The sequence below is a fragment of the Varanus komodoensis genome, unplaced genomic scaffold (genome assembly GCF_004798865.1).
Source record: "Varanus komodoensis strain SLA01 unplaced genomic scaffold, ASM479886v1 scaffold25, whole genome shotgun sequence".
Taxonomy (NCBI): Eukaryota; Metazoa; Chordata; class Lepidosauria; order Squamata; family Varanidae; genus Varanus; species Varanus komodoensis.
Window position 1 is genome coordinate 15,151,323 of NW_025335661.1, and position 15,667 is coordinate 15,166,989.

Here is a 15,667-nt window from a genome sequence, read left to right on the forward strand (position 1 = left end):
GCTTTTAGATTTGCTTTGTCTTGTAGCTGTAAAATGTCAATAAATGTCTGCTTTGCAAAGAGACTGCCTGGTGTGTTGGAGCCTAAGGGCAAGAAGGAGAGGGCTGAGCTCGTGACAGCCTGGGCCAGCATGCAAGGCAGGGGAACACACTGGCTACAAAATCCAAAGAAGTTTTCTAAGTGGGCCAATGCTGGGATGTGCACTTTAGCAGAAGCCTCCAAATGCTTTGTTGTGCAGTCACAAAGTCATGCCTGACTCTTCACAACCCCATGGACAACAATCCTCCAGGTTGTCCTGTCCTCCACCATCCCCTAGAGTTCACCCAACCCCACACCCACCTCCCCAGTAACCCCATCCAGCCACCTCAACCTCTGCCATCCCCTTCTCCTTTGGGCATCAATTGTTCCCAGCATCAGGGTCTTCTCCAGGGAGTCCTTCCTTCTCATTAGGTGGCCAAAGTATTCGAGTTCCATCTTCACTATCTGGCCTTCTAAAGAGCAGTCAGGGTTGATCTCTAGGGTTGACTAGTATGATCTCTTTGCAGTCTAATGCTCAATGTGACTTTTTTAGATTGTGTGAAGCTAAAATGCCTAATTGCAAATAGTCATGGCACGGTTCAGCAGGACCAAGACGGGGTGGGGGTGGTGTTGCTTTCTTCTTCTATACTGGGACCCAGCAAAAAAGCGCCCCTCTGTGATGGATAGCCAGAGGCTGACCTCCTCAGTCCCCCTTTCCTGTGCAGGTTTCCACCCTACTCAACTCTGCTGTGCACTCTAGACACTGGATTTAGCATCACAGTCCACATATACACCACACTGGTTTAAAATACAAATTTATTTAAGAAAGGGAATGGAGACATGACTGGGATACAGAAATGACTGGGATACAGAAGGAGAAATAAGGGTGCGGGGGAAATGGAGCAACAGAATTCAAAGGCATGATAGTCCATTCAGCAGCCCAGTTCTCTGGCAATCGGTGCCTTCGAACCTCATCAAAGACAACAAGTATCTAGCCCTGCTCTAGCACTGCCAACTTAATGGGCCAATCATCTTGGCTGTCCGTCAAGGAAAAGCAGCTCCAGCCAAATCCAGGTTGAAAGGGAGATCAAAGACCCATTTAAGGTGCAGTGTTTTAACCCCTCTACCTTGGTAATGGAGTGACACCTAGAGATGCCCCTCCAGCTACTACACCATCTCTCACCATTCCAGCTGCCTGCCATGTACACCTCCGAAGGCCAGGGCAATCGCACTATCCAGATATCCTGGGCAGGAACTCATCCCCTTCTCTCTCCTGTTAAGTGGTGATGTAATATGACCTGCTGCCAGGAGTATTTCTTCAACTGTGCTTGTTGACCTTTTCCTACCACCTGAGACCTTCACTATCCCCCAGATCCCTCTGTGCATCCCCAGTGTGAACTGTAGGCTCTTCCCCACCTTCTGGGATCCCTGCACAGGGAAGATGCAGAAGGTTTGGAGGCACCAAATCAGTGGAAGCACAACATGCCTTCACTTCCTGTGCTTTTCAGTAGCATATACATCAGCCCTTAGATTCCATCGTATGTAAGGTAAGGGGAAAGGCATTTGGGCCTCCTGCTTCACACTAGGAAAAAAAACCCCTTATCTTCTCCAGTTGGATTTCATTCATCCACGCACATAATTTTTAGTGTAATAGGCTCTTTTTATCTGCATCCAAGATGTTTCTTGCAAAAAGTCTGAAAGAGCCATTTGACACCGCAGTTTCTAGTACTATGAAGAAAGTAGTATCTACTTATAGAAGAATTTGGAATTTGGGATGAAACATTGTACATGTTTTGAGAGATAAAAGGACCAACAACTCTCAGCATTTTTGTGTATACCAGGACTTGTAAGATTTCTTTCTTTCCTAAAAGTACACAGGATTGCAGGACTAGTGCTACATTACAGCAGAGTTTTAAAAAAATATAACTCTTGTCCCTTTGCTGTGCATCTGATTACAATATTTCACAACAACACAATGTTCCAGTTTGAGGCAATTAATTTGGGCCTGTCCAGACTTATGTTTAAAACTAGAATTGTTCAAGTATTCCTCCCCAAGGGGTTATGTAGATGTACAAAGGACACAGGATAGCACATGATGTCCATGCCCCAACATCCCTGTCAGTGCCTTGGCACACCCCTTCTGTCACTCTTGGACAGAAGAAAATTAGAACCTAAAAAAGCTGTGATGGATCAGATCTAAGGCCCATCCAGTCCAGCATTCCGTAAAGATGGTGGCAGAGGAGCTGGCCGCAGGATCCCTCAGCAGGATGAGTGCAAAACCTCCACTGCCCAAGCTGCTCAGCAACTCATGTATACAGGCATGACACCTCTGGTAAAGGAGGCAGCACATAGTCAGCAAGGCTAGTAGCCACTAATAGCCTCCTTCCTCACGAATCTGTCCAATTCTACTTAAAAATCATCCAGATTGGCAGCCATCACCACTTCCCGTGGCAGTAAATTCCATAGTTCAACTATAAGCTGAGTGAAGCTGTGCTTCCTTTTATTCATTCTGGGATGATCCCAGGTTCGAGAGTTATGGGAGGGAAAGAAAAATGTCATTCTCTCTACTTTCTCTACACCATGCATTATTTTAAACACCTGTATCAAGACTCCCTGTACTTGCCATTTTTCTAAGCTAAAGAGTCCCAGGTGTTGTAACCGCTCCTCATAGGGAAGATTCTCCAGTCCATGTTCATTGTTGTTGCCCTTCTCTGGCATGTTGATTGGAACAGTCTGGAAAGGGCTTCGGGTCATGCTTACGTGAACATAAACAGAACTCTTCATGAGATTAGAGAAAGCACAAGCCCAGTGAGGTAGAGAAAGTACAAGCAGACTCACATCAGAGTGACTGCAAGGAGAACTCACCTTCAGACTGTCTGCTCAACATAACAAGGTAACGAACTGGAGAACTTGAGGCCGATGCATGCAGGGGCACTGGGGTGTGGCTAACACACATGGCCCCATGGCCTCTGCATATGTTTATCTATCCTGTTTGGGCTTTATACCTGAACAGGGCTACAATTACCAGCTGGAACTCTTCTGTGCAGGTCTGTCTTCAAGGTTTGCAAAAATGTCTGCCTATCTCTTTATTTATGTGTTTGTTTGTTTATTGCTTAAGAGTTTTATTATATTACATGGTATATCTAGTTAAATATATTTATGCTCCATTACTGTATGTACAGCAATCTGCGTGTAACTGAATGTGTGAACAATCATTGAAAAACCATTTTGTTTGAAGTGATTTGAAGCACTATGGAAGTTCTCTCTGTGGCATTATCTTTGTTTTAGTCATCAGGTGATAAACAGACATGTGTGAGCCAAGATTGTGTGAAAAGCAAGAACAGAGTAATAGAATTAAGATGATTAGTACTCACATGACTCTTCTGTCTTCGATTCAAGTGGAAAAGCAACTGTTCTGAGAATTTTCCAGAAGCCCTCATTTAAAGTCTCATGTTCTTTGACTAATCAGGAGGAATAGATTCCATAGCTGCTTGATTCATTTCTTTTCATTTAAAAAGTGTGGCTGTTGTTTACAAGATGTTGCTTACAGGAATGTGGACCTTATGGAGTCTATCAAGTTTCTGCTCCTTATCCAGAACTTCACCATCTTGCAATTTGTTGCATGAACATTTTTTTGCAGTATCTTCACAGGTAGGGGCTATTCTCCATTAGTCACCTTGCCTCAAACATTTGCCTGGACTTCTTTTCCAGGGCCTGGATCATCTTTGTTGCCCTCCTCTAAACTCTCTCCAGATTATGAGCATTCCTTTTAAACATGGTGCCCCAGACTGAGCAATGTATTGCAGGTGAGGTCTGACTAATCCAGAGCAGAGGGTAAGGAATACTTCTCTATTTCTGGAAGAGATACCTCTATTTATGCAAAAGAATGTTTGCCTTTTTTGCGGCTGCATCATACTGCTGGCTCATATTTAGCTTGCTATCTACAACCATTCCAAGGTCCCTTTCACTCTCAGTAATGTTGAACCAAATATACCCCATCTTGTATCGATGTAGCTGTATCTTGTATCCACAGCTACTGTGCCATCTGAATCATACCACAGATTCAGATGCTTATGCTTGTCCTAACCATTTATTATGCGTCTGTATTGGGCAAAATGAGGCTGAACCCAAATCAGAGAAATTCCATGCACTGAAGTTACACTAGCTGAAAATAAAAAGGGCTTGGTGTTGACAAAAAGTTTGGAACATGAGCTCCACACAATGGACTCGGAATGAGAAAGATGTTCTTTTGTGTGTTGCAACATTGTGTCTTGCAACCGGAGACTCAAATGTGGTTTTCCTGTGTGATTCCCATTGGTCTTCCTGTGGTGCTTTTTTATACTCTTACAAAATCACACAAAAGAATACAATCCGTCTGGCACAGAAGAAAAGCACTCTCTGCTTGCTCCAAGGCAACCCATGATGGAGAGTTCAGAAGACAGTCACCCACATCTGATTCCTGAATGGCCCATTTCACTGACCCATTAAATATGAGATGCTTGTATCCCATGTGTGGTGTCACATTCTCTGAGTCGCCTCATTCAGTGTCTGTCACATGCTTTCTAGTTTGAGCTTATTGTCCTGTTTAGTTTCAATTGGATAGATGGGAATAAATATCACATTTGTTTGGAAGGATGTGATGTGACAAAAGGCTCAGTTCACCCAAACGCTAGGTGGAAAGAATGGATTTTTCTGCTGGTATTACAGCTTGTGTGCGTAGAACGACCTTCACAGAACAAATTCACTGTATCACAAATTATAATCGTTGTTTTTGAATACATTCATATTTAGAGCAAAGTTCTAGTCATGGGTGGTAGAAACTCTGACTGCTTACTGCATCTGTGGACAATCTGATGGAATCAAGGCAATAGAATGAATTTTCCAATTGTTTTATTTTTTATTTTATTTAAAACATTTGTATTCTGTCCTTTACTTTTACAAATAAAATTTACAAATGCTGCTTTTATCTTGCTAAGACTGCAAACTTAGACATGTTTCGCTGAGGATAAGCACCATTAAACATGCATAGAATGGTGGTGTCAGAGAAACATTTCTCATCCACTAAATAATGTTGATATATAACTTCTGCTAGCATATGTTATTTGTTTATAATTGATGAATTCAGAGAATATTGGCACATTATTCATTATTTTTCAAAGTCTCAGAGATAAGGATAAAAATATGAAGAGATTTGGGAAGAGCCAGAAAAAAGAAGGGTTGTGTAATTTCAGCATTTCTTTAGTGAAAACACTGTGCTCATTCTTTAACACAGTATAAAATTATCTGACACCCCACTTCTGAGCACTGTGATACACCACTGTTCTAGGTAAGACTGACTTCAAAGTACTGTACTGGGCATAAGATCGTCAAGTGTATTTTGCTTTCACATTTCTTGTCTTTTAAACCCATTGCATGATATTGTGCCAGGGGGCTAAGAAGTTTACATTAATTTGCAAAACAGTTCATAAGTTTGATGGGATTCTGATATTATCAATGTCTTATTTGTATATATGGTGTTGAGATTATATATGGGAACATACATGTAATATGTCATAAGGGGGTAGTAATATTCATGGCATATTATCCAATGCAGCCCTCATCATCTAATAAATTGTCCTTCTTGCTTGGGTTAATCAATTAACAAGAAGGCTGATTGACAAAAACTTATTGAGTTGACAGCTGGCCATAAAAATGATGTGCCATTCATCTAAGCATGTTTACTCAGAGCTAAATGCTAATGAATTAATGGAATTCACTAGGAAATGTGTTCAGGATTTCTGCCTTCTATCTCTAAACACTTCCTCAGAGAAACTGAGCACTTCCTGATTCAAAATAGAATCTGATTAGAATGGCACCAGTGCTACTGTATGGGCACAACTGGTCCCTTCTTACTCATGCATGTTTGAGTAAATCATCTCAACTTCAAATCTGAGCTGATGGGATTTTAGCTAATTGTGACTTGCCAAGAAAGAGATCTTGGACTCTCATGTTGAACATCTTAATGAAAATGGCAGTGCTGTGTGTATGCTGTGAAAAAGACAAATTCCATATTAGCCATAATTAGGAAATAAAACTGCCAAGGTCATATATAAAACTATACAAAACTATGGTATGACCACACCACACCACACCACATCAAAAAATGGTTATTGAAGAGTTGGGAAAAGTGCAAGAAAGGGGAAATAAAATGATCAAGCAGCTGGAGCAATTCCCCTATGAGGAAAGATTACAATATCTTGGGCTGTTTAGCTAATAGGTCAACAAGGAAGACATAATAGAAGAGTACAAAATTATGCATGGGTGGAGAAAGTGGATAGGAAGTCATTGTTCTCCCCCTCTTATAATATAACATATACAAGAGGAAGGGCTTCTTCACACATCATAGAGTTAACTTAAGGAATTTTTTTCCACAAGATGTAGTCATGACCACCATACAGATGGTTTTAAAAAATAATTAATTGAACTAAATGTTGTCTATCTGGGCTGGCAGTAGTTCTCCAGGCACTCAGGCAGATGTCTTTTACATCACACATTTCCTTTTAAACAGGTGATGGCAGCGAGAGTTGGACCTTTGGCAGCCCCAAAGCCAAATTCCGCTGAAATAAGTTTTCAGGGGAAGTTGCATTTCACTATGGGGCAGAGCCAAAGGCAAGAGTGCTCAAGAAGCACTACCCTAGTTTACCGCAAAGCTCTTCCTGCCAGTTGTTCAGTGACAGCAAATGCATTCCAACCTTTTAGATGGTGTGGGAAGGAGAAAATGGACTGGAAGTCACTAAATCTTTAGGGGGTGTGGCCATCTGATGATGGCTAGATTGAGATGCCAGCAAGCCCCAATTTTGGTTCCAGGTCTGGGTTCTGCACAACTGTCCTAGCTTACAGAGCACATTGCCAGGATTCAAACACTGGCACAGCTCTCTCCAGGAACCTGATGGGAAGAGCAGCACATTTCACACTCCGAGGGCCTGCAGAATCAGACCTATCTGTAAGGACTGAAGCCTGCATGGCTGGGTAGCAGAACCGGCAGCCTCTATGAAATACTCCCCTGCACTGCAGGTTTACCGCAGCAGTGTGAGTCTCTGGGATGGCTGCATTATGGTCCTGGTCTGGTTTCTGCTTCTGGTCTTGAAGCCTCTTTATCTGTGTCATACCTCCCGCCTTGCCTTGCATCTACCATACCTTTGCATGGTATCTGAGCCTTCCTTCTTCTTCTGGTTCTTCCATGCTTTGTTGGTATCAGACCCTCACTTGGACCAGACTCTGACCTCACTGTTGGGCCTGCCATGCCTTGTGTATGACTTCACCTTAGCACCTTTCTCTAAGATGTCCCCCATCCCTGGTCTCGGTGCACCAGTTGAGAGGACTCGCTGCTTGTGTCAAACCTTCCCTATGCAGTGCAATAAATATATTAAAAGATTATGCTGGCTATCATATCCACAGAATCATATGGGAAAGTAGAAATAGTTGACGGTAATAATAAGTATGTAAGCCTGGTTTATAATTCCATGCATGGTTAGGAAGTTCTACTACTCCCAGCATAGGCCAGCCTGAATTAGATGACAATGCACACCTGATGTGTATTACGTTAAAACCTGATAATCCAGCTCTATTGTGTTTGAGCAGGGGTCATGGAGGACTTTAGTGGGACCGTAGACTGCAGCTCAAAGTCCTGCCTTGTAATGTCATCCCACTGTGGTAGTACACACTTGTTCCTTGCTTGTCACTTTTTCAACCTGCCTTTATCTTTGGTTAAACAGGTTCTGCATATTTTTGAGGCAATGCAAAAATCTGACATGTATAGAAACAGAGATGATAATAGGAAGGATATGGACACTAGTGGGAATTGTGTGTCTATTTTACCATTGCCAGCTCTTGAGGAGGTGGGGTGAGGGGGACTGGCATAGAGAATTCCCATGTTTGGGCTGAAGGCATCCAGTATTTTTCTAATCTGCAAACCTCTTTGTTCTGCTGCTTGAGTTGCAGACATAACATTTCCCATGCCAAGTGCAGCTACTGTTCATTGTCCCACAACACCTCACCAAACAGCTAATTGAAACATGCTTTGTAGTCGGTATCACTGTAGGAATCAGGAGGGAAATGAGTATTAGATAGAGCTGCTCATAAATGAACAAGAATGGCTTATAGCAGATTTTTTTCACTGTCTGCCAGGGCTGCAGCTAGGTGGTGGGCCCTTTTGGAGGCAGAATGTTTGATTTGTCCTGAAACATTCACAGAGCATGGCCCAGCCCAAGTTAAGAACTTTTTGAATTCCACTGATTTCAGGAGGAGAGGTTTAAACAGGTCTTATCATTTCGATAAAATAAATTTAAAATGGAAATACTTAATGGAATGACTCTCGCAACCACATTCTGCTTAAACACTACGTATGATGAACATCTCAGGCCATCATCCAGGTGCCACCCCTGAGGGCATCTTGGAAAGTGGATACAAGGTAGAGGGCCTTCTTGGTGGTGACCCTTTGACTCTGGAATAATCTTCCCACCAAGGCCAGCCTGGTGGCAACTTTGTCATTCTTTTGGCACCAGGTTAAATGCCTCTGTGCTGAGGCATTTCAAGATATTTAAGGTTTATTTAACAGCTTGATGGGGTGCACTCATGCCAAGTTTTTAACAGGTCTATTCAGTCTGTTGCTAAATTGTTTGCAAAATGTTTAACCATTTTTAAATTTAGTGTGTAAATTCTTTGTTTTTATTGTATTATGTTTTAGGTACTGCTATAAACCACCTACAGACTTCAGCAATTGGGAAATATAGAAATAAACAATTAAATACAATATGCAAATGATTGTCCATAACAGAGTATATTTAACTATTCAAAAATAAAACAGTAAAAGCTTCTGTAATGAGACCATATTTAAAAAAGCATCCAGGTTTAGAAGTTGGCAAGGTTGCCTTTCCAAATATTTTTTAATTTCTTGCTCTGTGTTTGCCTTTTTACCATCCTAGTCTGTTTGCAAGATCACTCTTACAGTGATTTCTTTACTTTTTCTTTTTAGGTTTCCCCATCTTCTCTTTGTGCCCAAAGTGGCCAGGTCTTATTCCAAACACTTTTGCCCTCAGACTTGTATGTACATGTCAGGAAGAAATTCCAGTAGTGCTTGTCTGAAGCGTGGGTAAATTGACAAAGTATTTAACGAAGGTATCAGAATATGTCCCAGAAGGAGAATATATTTACTAAGTGTGCAAACATTAATGATAACAGTGGATTACCCCCATCTTGTCACACATGGAAGAATATATCTTTCCTGACAGCTATAATGAAAAGCGTGACTGAAAAGTTGATAGGTGTGAGCAAAGCAATTAGAGTTTCGCTGAAAGCTGGGCACATTGGTTTAAATGGGTTATTGGTCAGGCAGCATGAGTAACTCATATCCTCTATTTATAGACCAAATACAAGAAGAGTGAAATCTAATGTGATGGTTGCCCAAAGGACAGTACCAGCAATATCATTCAAGTCTGATCCATATTAGCTCCTGCTCCATACCCTACTGTATAGAAAGCTGTTCAGCAAAAGACCTATTCAAGTGTTTGAGAATAGCAAAATTCAGGAGAGAGGACAGCAAGGATGAGACAGATCTGTCTTCCTCCAGATGTTGACATTGTCCAATAGTGCAGCCTAGACTGGACTTCAGGGCCCAAGTCCAGGGAATGACCATCCAGAGAGGGGCAAGCAGATTGCACCAACATTTGGCCAGCATGGGACATGGGGCATTTCTCCTTTGACACAGAAGGGAAACTGAAGGGTCACAACATGGCCTCTGACAGAAGTGAGAAAGAAACATCCTTTGAGAGTTTGCTGGGTGTGTGTGTGTGTGTTTAAATGCAGGTTTTTTTTCAGATACATGAGAAATATATGTGGATATAGGAAGTCCCTGAAAGGAGTGTGAAGATGGAGTTTGTACAAGGTTCTTTTATAATCTATCAGTTTCATACACAGTTTGGAGGAGAGGTGAGGGAATCAGGTGGGGATCACAAACACACAATGCTAGAAGCACATGTGAATAAAATAAAAGGAGTTCAGATGACACAGTGCAAAGAGAACCTTTAGAACAGGTACACAATTAGCAACTCTAAGAGTGTACTTCCAAAGGACAGGCATGTATTAGCATCTCTAAGGCATACATGGGAAGCAAGACTTGAAACATGGACTCCTGATCAGACCAGGAATCCCATCTTGAGTCTAAAGCTGGCCTTACAATTCTTTTAGCAGCCATATTATACTATTATTGCAAACCTTCTTCATTTTGTCCTGACACCTCCAAAAGATAGATGACATCTGGGTTTTTTCCTCTTGGTCCTTACCCTTCTCATTAGGTTCCTGTTTCCATACTGTCAGTGCTTCATCAGTATCTACCCTTTCTCCCGGTCTTTTTGATTCAGAATCAGAATCATCTTGGCACATCTCTGCAGAAGCTTGGGGCCCAACCCCTACACTCTTCTTGCAGTAACTGCTCGGTCTCTCCAGCTTTACCTTGTGGACTGGCTACTGTCATCTGGAGTACTGGAGCATGGTTCAGGGTTGGGGAGTTAGGAGACCTGCCGTTATTAAATTGTCCCCAAGATTCCCTCTTTGCCTGTTTCAGACAATTCTGATTGCATCCAAAAAGCTGGCTAGAGTTTTGTTCTACAAATACTATTTTGCAGATGTGCTAGGAAACATCAGTTAATGTGTACTTGCTTTAGGCCATGACAATAATGCCTACAGGAGGATGTCCTTGTATCTCAACAAGAAAGCTTTGCTCTGTTTTAAGCTGTAATATATAAATGCCTCATCATTTAGAGTAGGCCTTGATTAGCAGCCAACATGAAGGGGTTTGTGATTTTTGTGTGCATGAAATCCCTCCCAAAAGAAAAACTAAAATGACAAGGAAAAGGTAGCGTTCTTGTTTAGCCTGCTCCTAAAAGTAGCTTTCTATGTAGAAACAATTATCCATATAAGGCCTCATCTGGAGCCTGTAGTGATCCAGTCTGGGAGCAGGTTCATCGTCTCAGTGATAACTAAGTCACAGGACTCACAACAGAACATAAATTCTCTCATTTTTGAGTTTTATATTTTGAATGTAACATCTTTGTTAAATTTGCTAACTAACCTCACCTTTCTTGGCTTGTTTGAGCAACAATTGCTAGTACACATGGCAAACTTTAAAACATGCATATTATCTCTGCACAGTTATTATTGGATCCTAGCAATAGTTTTAGATATGAAACAATGAATGATGGGCTCAGGACAAATTCTTGTTTCTTTTATCAAGGGAAAGGACTAACATTTCCACAAATTTTAATATTGATCCAGAGTACTAAAGCAGGTATAAAAGAGGTACTTGCTAACTAGGTAGAGATGAGTTACATTTTCTTCGCATTCATTTTTTAACCTACAAGTTCTTCCTTTCATGAACATGAAGGTATTGCACATTTTAGGTGAATTCTTATCTAAAACAAATTGAAATGAAATTCTCTCTCAACTGCATTAGCCAATTTTAATAAGTACAGCTAACATCACGAGGGAGAGAACCATGATGTGCCTGCTTGCCTGCCTGCCTGCCTGCCTGCCTGCCATATAACTGTAAAAAATCAGGAACTTGCCAGGAAAAAAAGGAGCTGGCAGCCATAATTAAGCAGTAATATGGTTCAGGGCTCAGGAGTTCAAACCAAGACTTTTATGAGCAAAGTAGTCCAAGTCCTGGGAATGGGTGGATGAATCTTTCACTGTTTCCCACTTTTTAAAAAATCTCAAGGAGTCCTTTTGTTCCAAAGAGGAGAGCTTTGCAAAATTCTGATCAAATCCTACTGAAAGAAAATGGTCACCCATCCCCACTACTAGCAAAACTGGATCTCAGGCATGGTCTCTATTTTCTAGGAAATGCACCCTTCTGTTGGTCATTTCTTATAACACTACCATAGAATCATGGAATAGTATTCCTGGAAGAGGGCATTGGGTCCAACCCCCTGCTCAGTGCAGGACTGTAAGTTAAACACTCCCTCTTAGATGGCTGTCCAGTTGTATCTAGAATTGAGGTTTTTTTTTGGGGGGGGAGGGTTGTGGGAGACCCACACAACCTCCCTAGTGAATTGGTTCCATTGTCACATTGCTCTAACAGGAAGTTCCTCCTGCTGTCCATCTGGAATCTGGCTTCTTGTACCTTGAGCCTCGTATTCTGTGTCTTAGACTTTGAGATGATTGAGGAGAGGACCTGGCCTCTGTGCAATGACCTTTCAAGTACTTGAAGAATGCTATCATATCTCCCCTCAGTCTTTCCCTCATGGAGGTTCAGAGTTGGTCTTTGGAGTCAGTCATGGACTAGATGAGAATATTTGTTTATTAATTAGGGTGAAATTAGGGTGAAATCCTATGCATGTTTAGATGGGGAAAAAATTTACAACCCCCAACTGTCCATTGTCAGTTATTATTTATTTATTTATTAAAACATTTCTATGCCACCCCTTGCCGAAGCCTCGGGGCAGTTCACTACACAAAATAAAATACAATAAAATACAAAAATAACAATATAAAATTAACAATATAAAATAAATAACAATATAAAAGAAGTTGCCTTGGCCAGATAAATAAGCAAATATTGTTAACAATTACAATGATGCTTAAATAAAAAGGTCTTGGCCTGGCGCCGAAAAACAAATAACGACGGCACCAGGCGGACCTCTCTGAGGAGCGCATTCCATAGATTGGGCGCCACCGCAGAGAAAGCCCTCCTCCAAGTACCTACCCTCCTAATTTCTTTCACGGAGGGTTCCCGGAGAAGGGCCTCTCCCGCAGATCTCAAGGGGCGGCCGGGCATATATGGATGTAAGTGCTCCTTCATGTAACCAGGACCCAAGCTGTTTAGGGCTTTATAGGTCATCACCAACACCTTGAATTGGGCCCAGACTTCAATGGGAAGCCAGTGAAAATGACGGAGGACTGGAGTCATGTGAACATAACGCCCCATCCACGTCAGCAGCCTGGCAGCTCTATTTTGAACCAATTGAAGTATCCGGACCGTCTTCAAGGGTAGCCCCACATAAAGCACGTTACAGAAGTCAAGGCGGGAAGTCACCAGCGTGTGTGTCACCATCGCCAGGCAGTCGTACTCCAGGTAGGGGCGCAACTGATGGATCAGCCGAAGCTGAAGGAAAGCGCTCCTCGCCACTGCTGTCACCTGAGCTTCCAATGAAGCTCAGTTATGAAGTTAGAAGTTATGGGAGTCTTTTCTGTGTAAAATGCATATAATTGTTACTTTACTATATTGTAATCTGCCCACCCACAATATTTTTAATCTGCCCACCCAATGTCCAGGTTGCTCACAAATACTTAAAAGTCTAAGATGCCTTACAGATAGTTACAATGTATAATACAATACAAATATTTAAAATGATGAAATAAAGCAAACTGAAATGGAATCCAGACATGAAAAATGTCTCTTGGTTATAAAGCTTACCAGCCCAGATTCAGGATGTCAGGCTATTCTGGATGAGTTTACAACCCCTTTATTGTATCTCACTGGCTATTAGTTTATTTCTGAGTGCAATTCAATGTGCAGGTTTTCACCTTTAACATACAAAATGGCTTGGGACCTATATTCTTGAAAGACCGTACTTTCCTAGATAAACCTAGTTTTGTATGTGCTGTTGCCTTCCAGAGGCATGGATAGAGCAAAACAGAAAAGGCCTTTCTGTACAACATGGAACTACTTGGTCAAGAGATGACACCATCTTTCTCTTTACTTGTGTTCTATCAGCAGTTGAAAAGGATGTAGGTGGCGCGGTGGTTTAAACCGCTGTGCTGCTGGGCTGGTTGATCAAAAGGTCACCGGTTCGAATCTGCACAATGGGGTGAGTTCCCATTGCTCCGTCCCAGCTTCTGCCAACCTTGCACTTCGAAAGCATACAAATGCAAGTAGATAAAAAGGTACCACTTCAGTGGGAAGATAACAGTGTTCCGTGCACTTCGGTGTTTAGACATGCCGGCCACATGACCACGGAGACTGTCTGTGGACAAACGCTGGCTCCCTCGGCTAGGAAACGGAGATGAGCACTGCCCCCTAGATTCAGACATGACTGGACTTTAATGTCAAGGGGAAACCTTTACCTTTATCAGCAACTGAAGACATTTCTGTTTCAAGAAATTTCTGCTGCTAATTTTATTTATGAATCAACTGATATGCAAGTGATGCAATGCAACACACTATTCACTGATTTCTAGTTATGGCCCACTATGATTTTGTCATCACTACTGCTTTTAGTTTGTTGTTGTGAATATGTTTAATAATTAATTGCTGAGTTTAATTTTGATGCATACTTTATAAGCCACTTTGTGCTACTGTGTTTTGTAGGGGGAAAACAAAGGCATAAGGTGGTTTTCTTCATCTCCTTCAGGCCTCAGGGGTTGGTGCACCTCTTCCTATAAAAACATCAGAGCAAAGCAAACCAGAGACAGTTATGTATGTTTCTGTGTCTTAGAAATAGTGTAAAGAATCCTTTTACTCTTAACAATTGTCCTGCTGGCTGACCTATTTAGTTTGCTCTTTGTTCTCCAACAAAGAACATGTGTTCATTACATTTACTACAAATCTCTCAGTGAAATCCTGCCATTGTTGAATTTCCAAATGTCAGTTGGTGTTCTGAGCAGTGGCTAATGTTAGCATTACACGAAGGAGTAAAAGGTGGCAAGCAGTAGAAATGAAAAGAGACATAAAATGAAAAACAGAATGATTTGTTCAAACATTTGGGTTGTATCTGGTGGTTGTTAATCCACTTACAGAAGATGTCTGTTAATGAAACAGGAAGAAAAAAAAATCAAGTTATTCTTTCTCCTGCAGTCCACTATGCACTGCCCAAACTGCTCTGAAGTTTCCCTCAACCTTCCAGAACAGATTTAGGGAGTTACACAGTGAGCTGCAGAGAGAATCCCCCAGAATTGCCTTTTTTATTCTTCTGGCAGATGTCTTCTGTCAGGAGATTGACCACCACCAGACACAACCGCTCTACTATACATCTTCAGCTTAGGATACTTCCCCCATCAGATACTAGGAGCCATTGTCTGGGTCAGTCCAACACAAGAACCCATGCTCAAGGGCTGCATGTGTGTGATTACTGAACTGCAGGACGTTGTCAAAGTGTTCTAAATTGTATTGTCTGCACCAACCAATATAAAAAATCATGGTGAGCAACCCACCGTTCACAACCCAACCAAACACCATGGATTCTCTTCCTGGGTTGTTCCTGATCAATGCAGTTGGGTTCAAAACAATGTAACAGCTGTTTCAAAATCACCCAATGTTCAAAAGCAGCCCACACCCAACCCTTAAGCATGGATTATTTTGTTGTCTGAATTCAGGAGGTTGTTTTTCCTTCAACTGCTTTTGCAGTCATGCATCTTGTATAATCTGATGCCTACTTATTTGAGAATAAGCCCCACTGAACTCAATAAGGCTTAGTTTTGAGGAGACATGTATATGATTACAGTGATAATAGCCTTTAAAAATGTCATTGACATTTCAGCACTGAGATACCCGCATTTTGACTGGTTTCACATAACAAGGACTAAGAATGGGTTCAGCATAGCTGTGGGTGACTGTTGAAATGTGCATTATAATGTTGTCTGAGCCCAGATAGGATAAATCATAGTTTGTCAGCCAG

The 15,667-nt window shown here is 41.7% G+C and overlaps 1 protein-coding gene across 1 annotated transcript in view; it reads left to right on the forward strand.

Moving 5' to 3' along the window:
* Positions 1-2,868: 2,868 nt before the first annotated feature.
* MME (membrane metalloendopeptidase) overlaps positions 2,869-15,667 on the forward strand; it is a 170,193-nt gene continuing 157,394 nt past the window's right edge. Inside the window, exon 1 of the mRNA XM_044432893.1 lies at positions 2,869-2,910. The gene's annotated coding sequence lies outside the window, so the exon portion shown is untranslated. The remainder of the gene's footprint in view (positions 2,911-15,667) is intronic.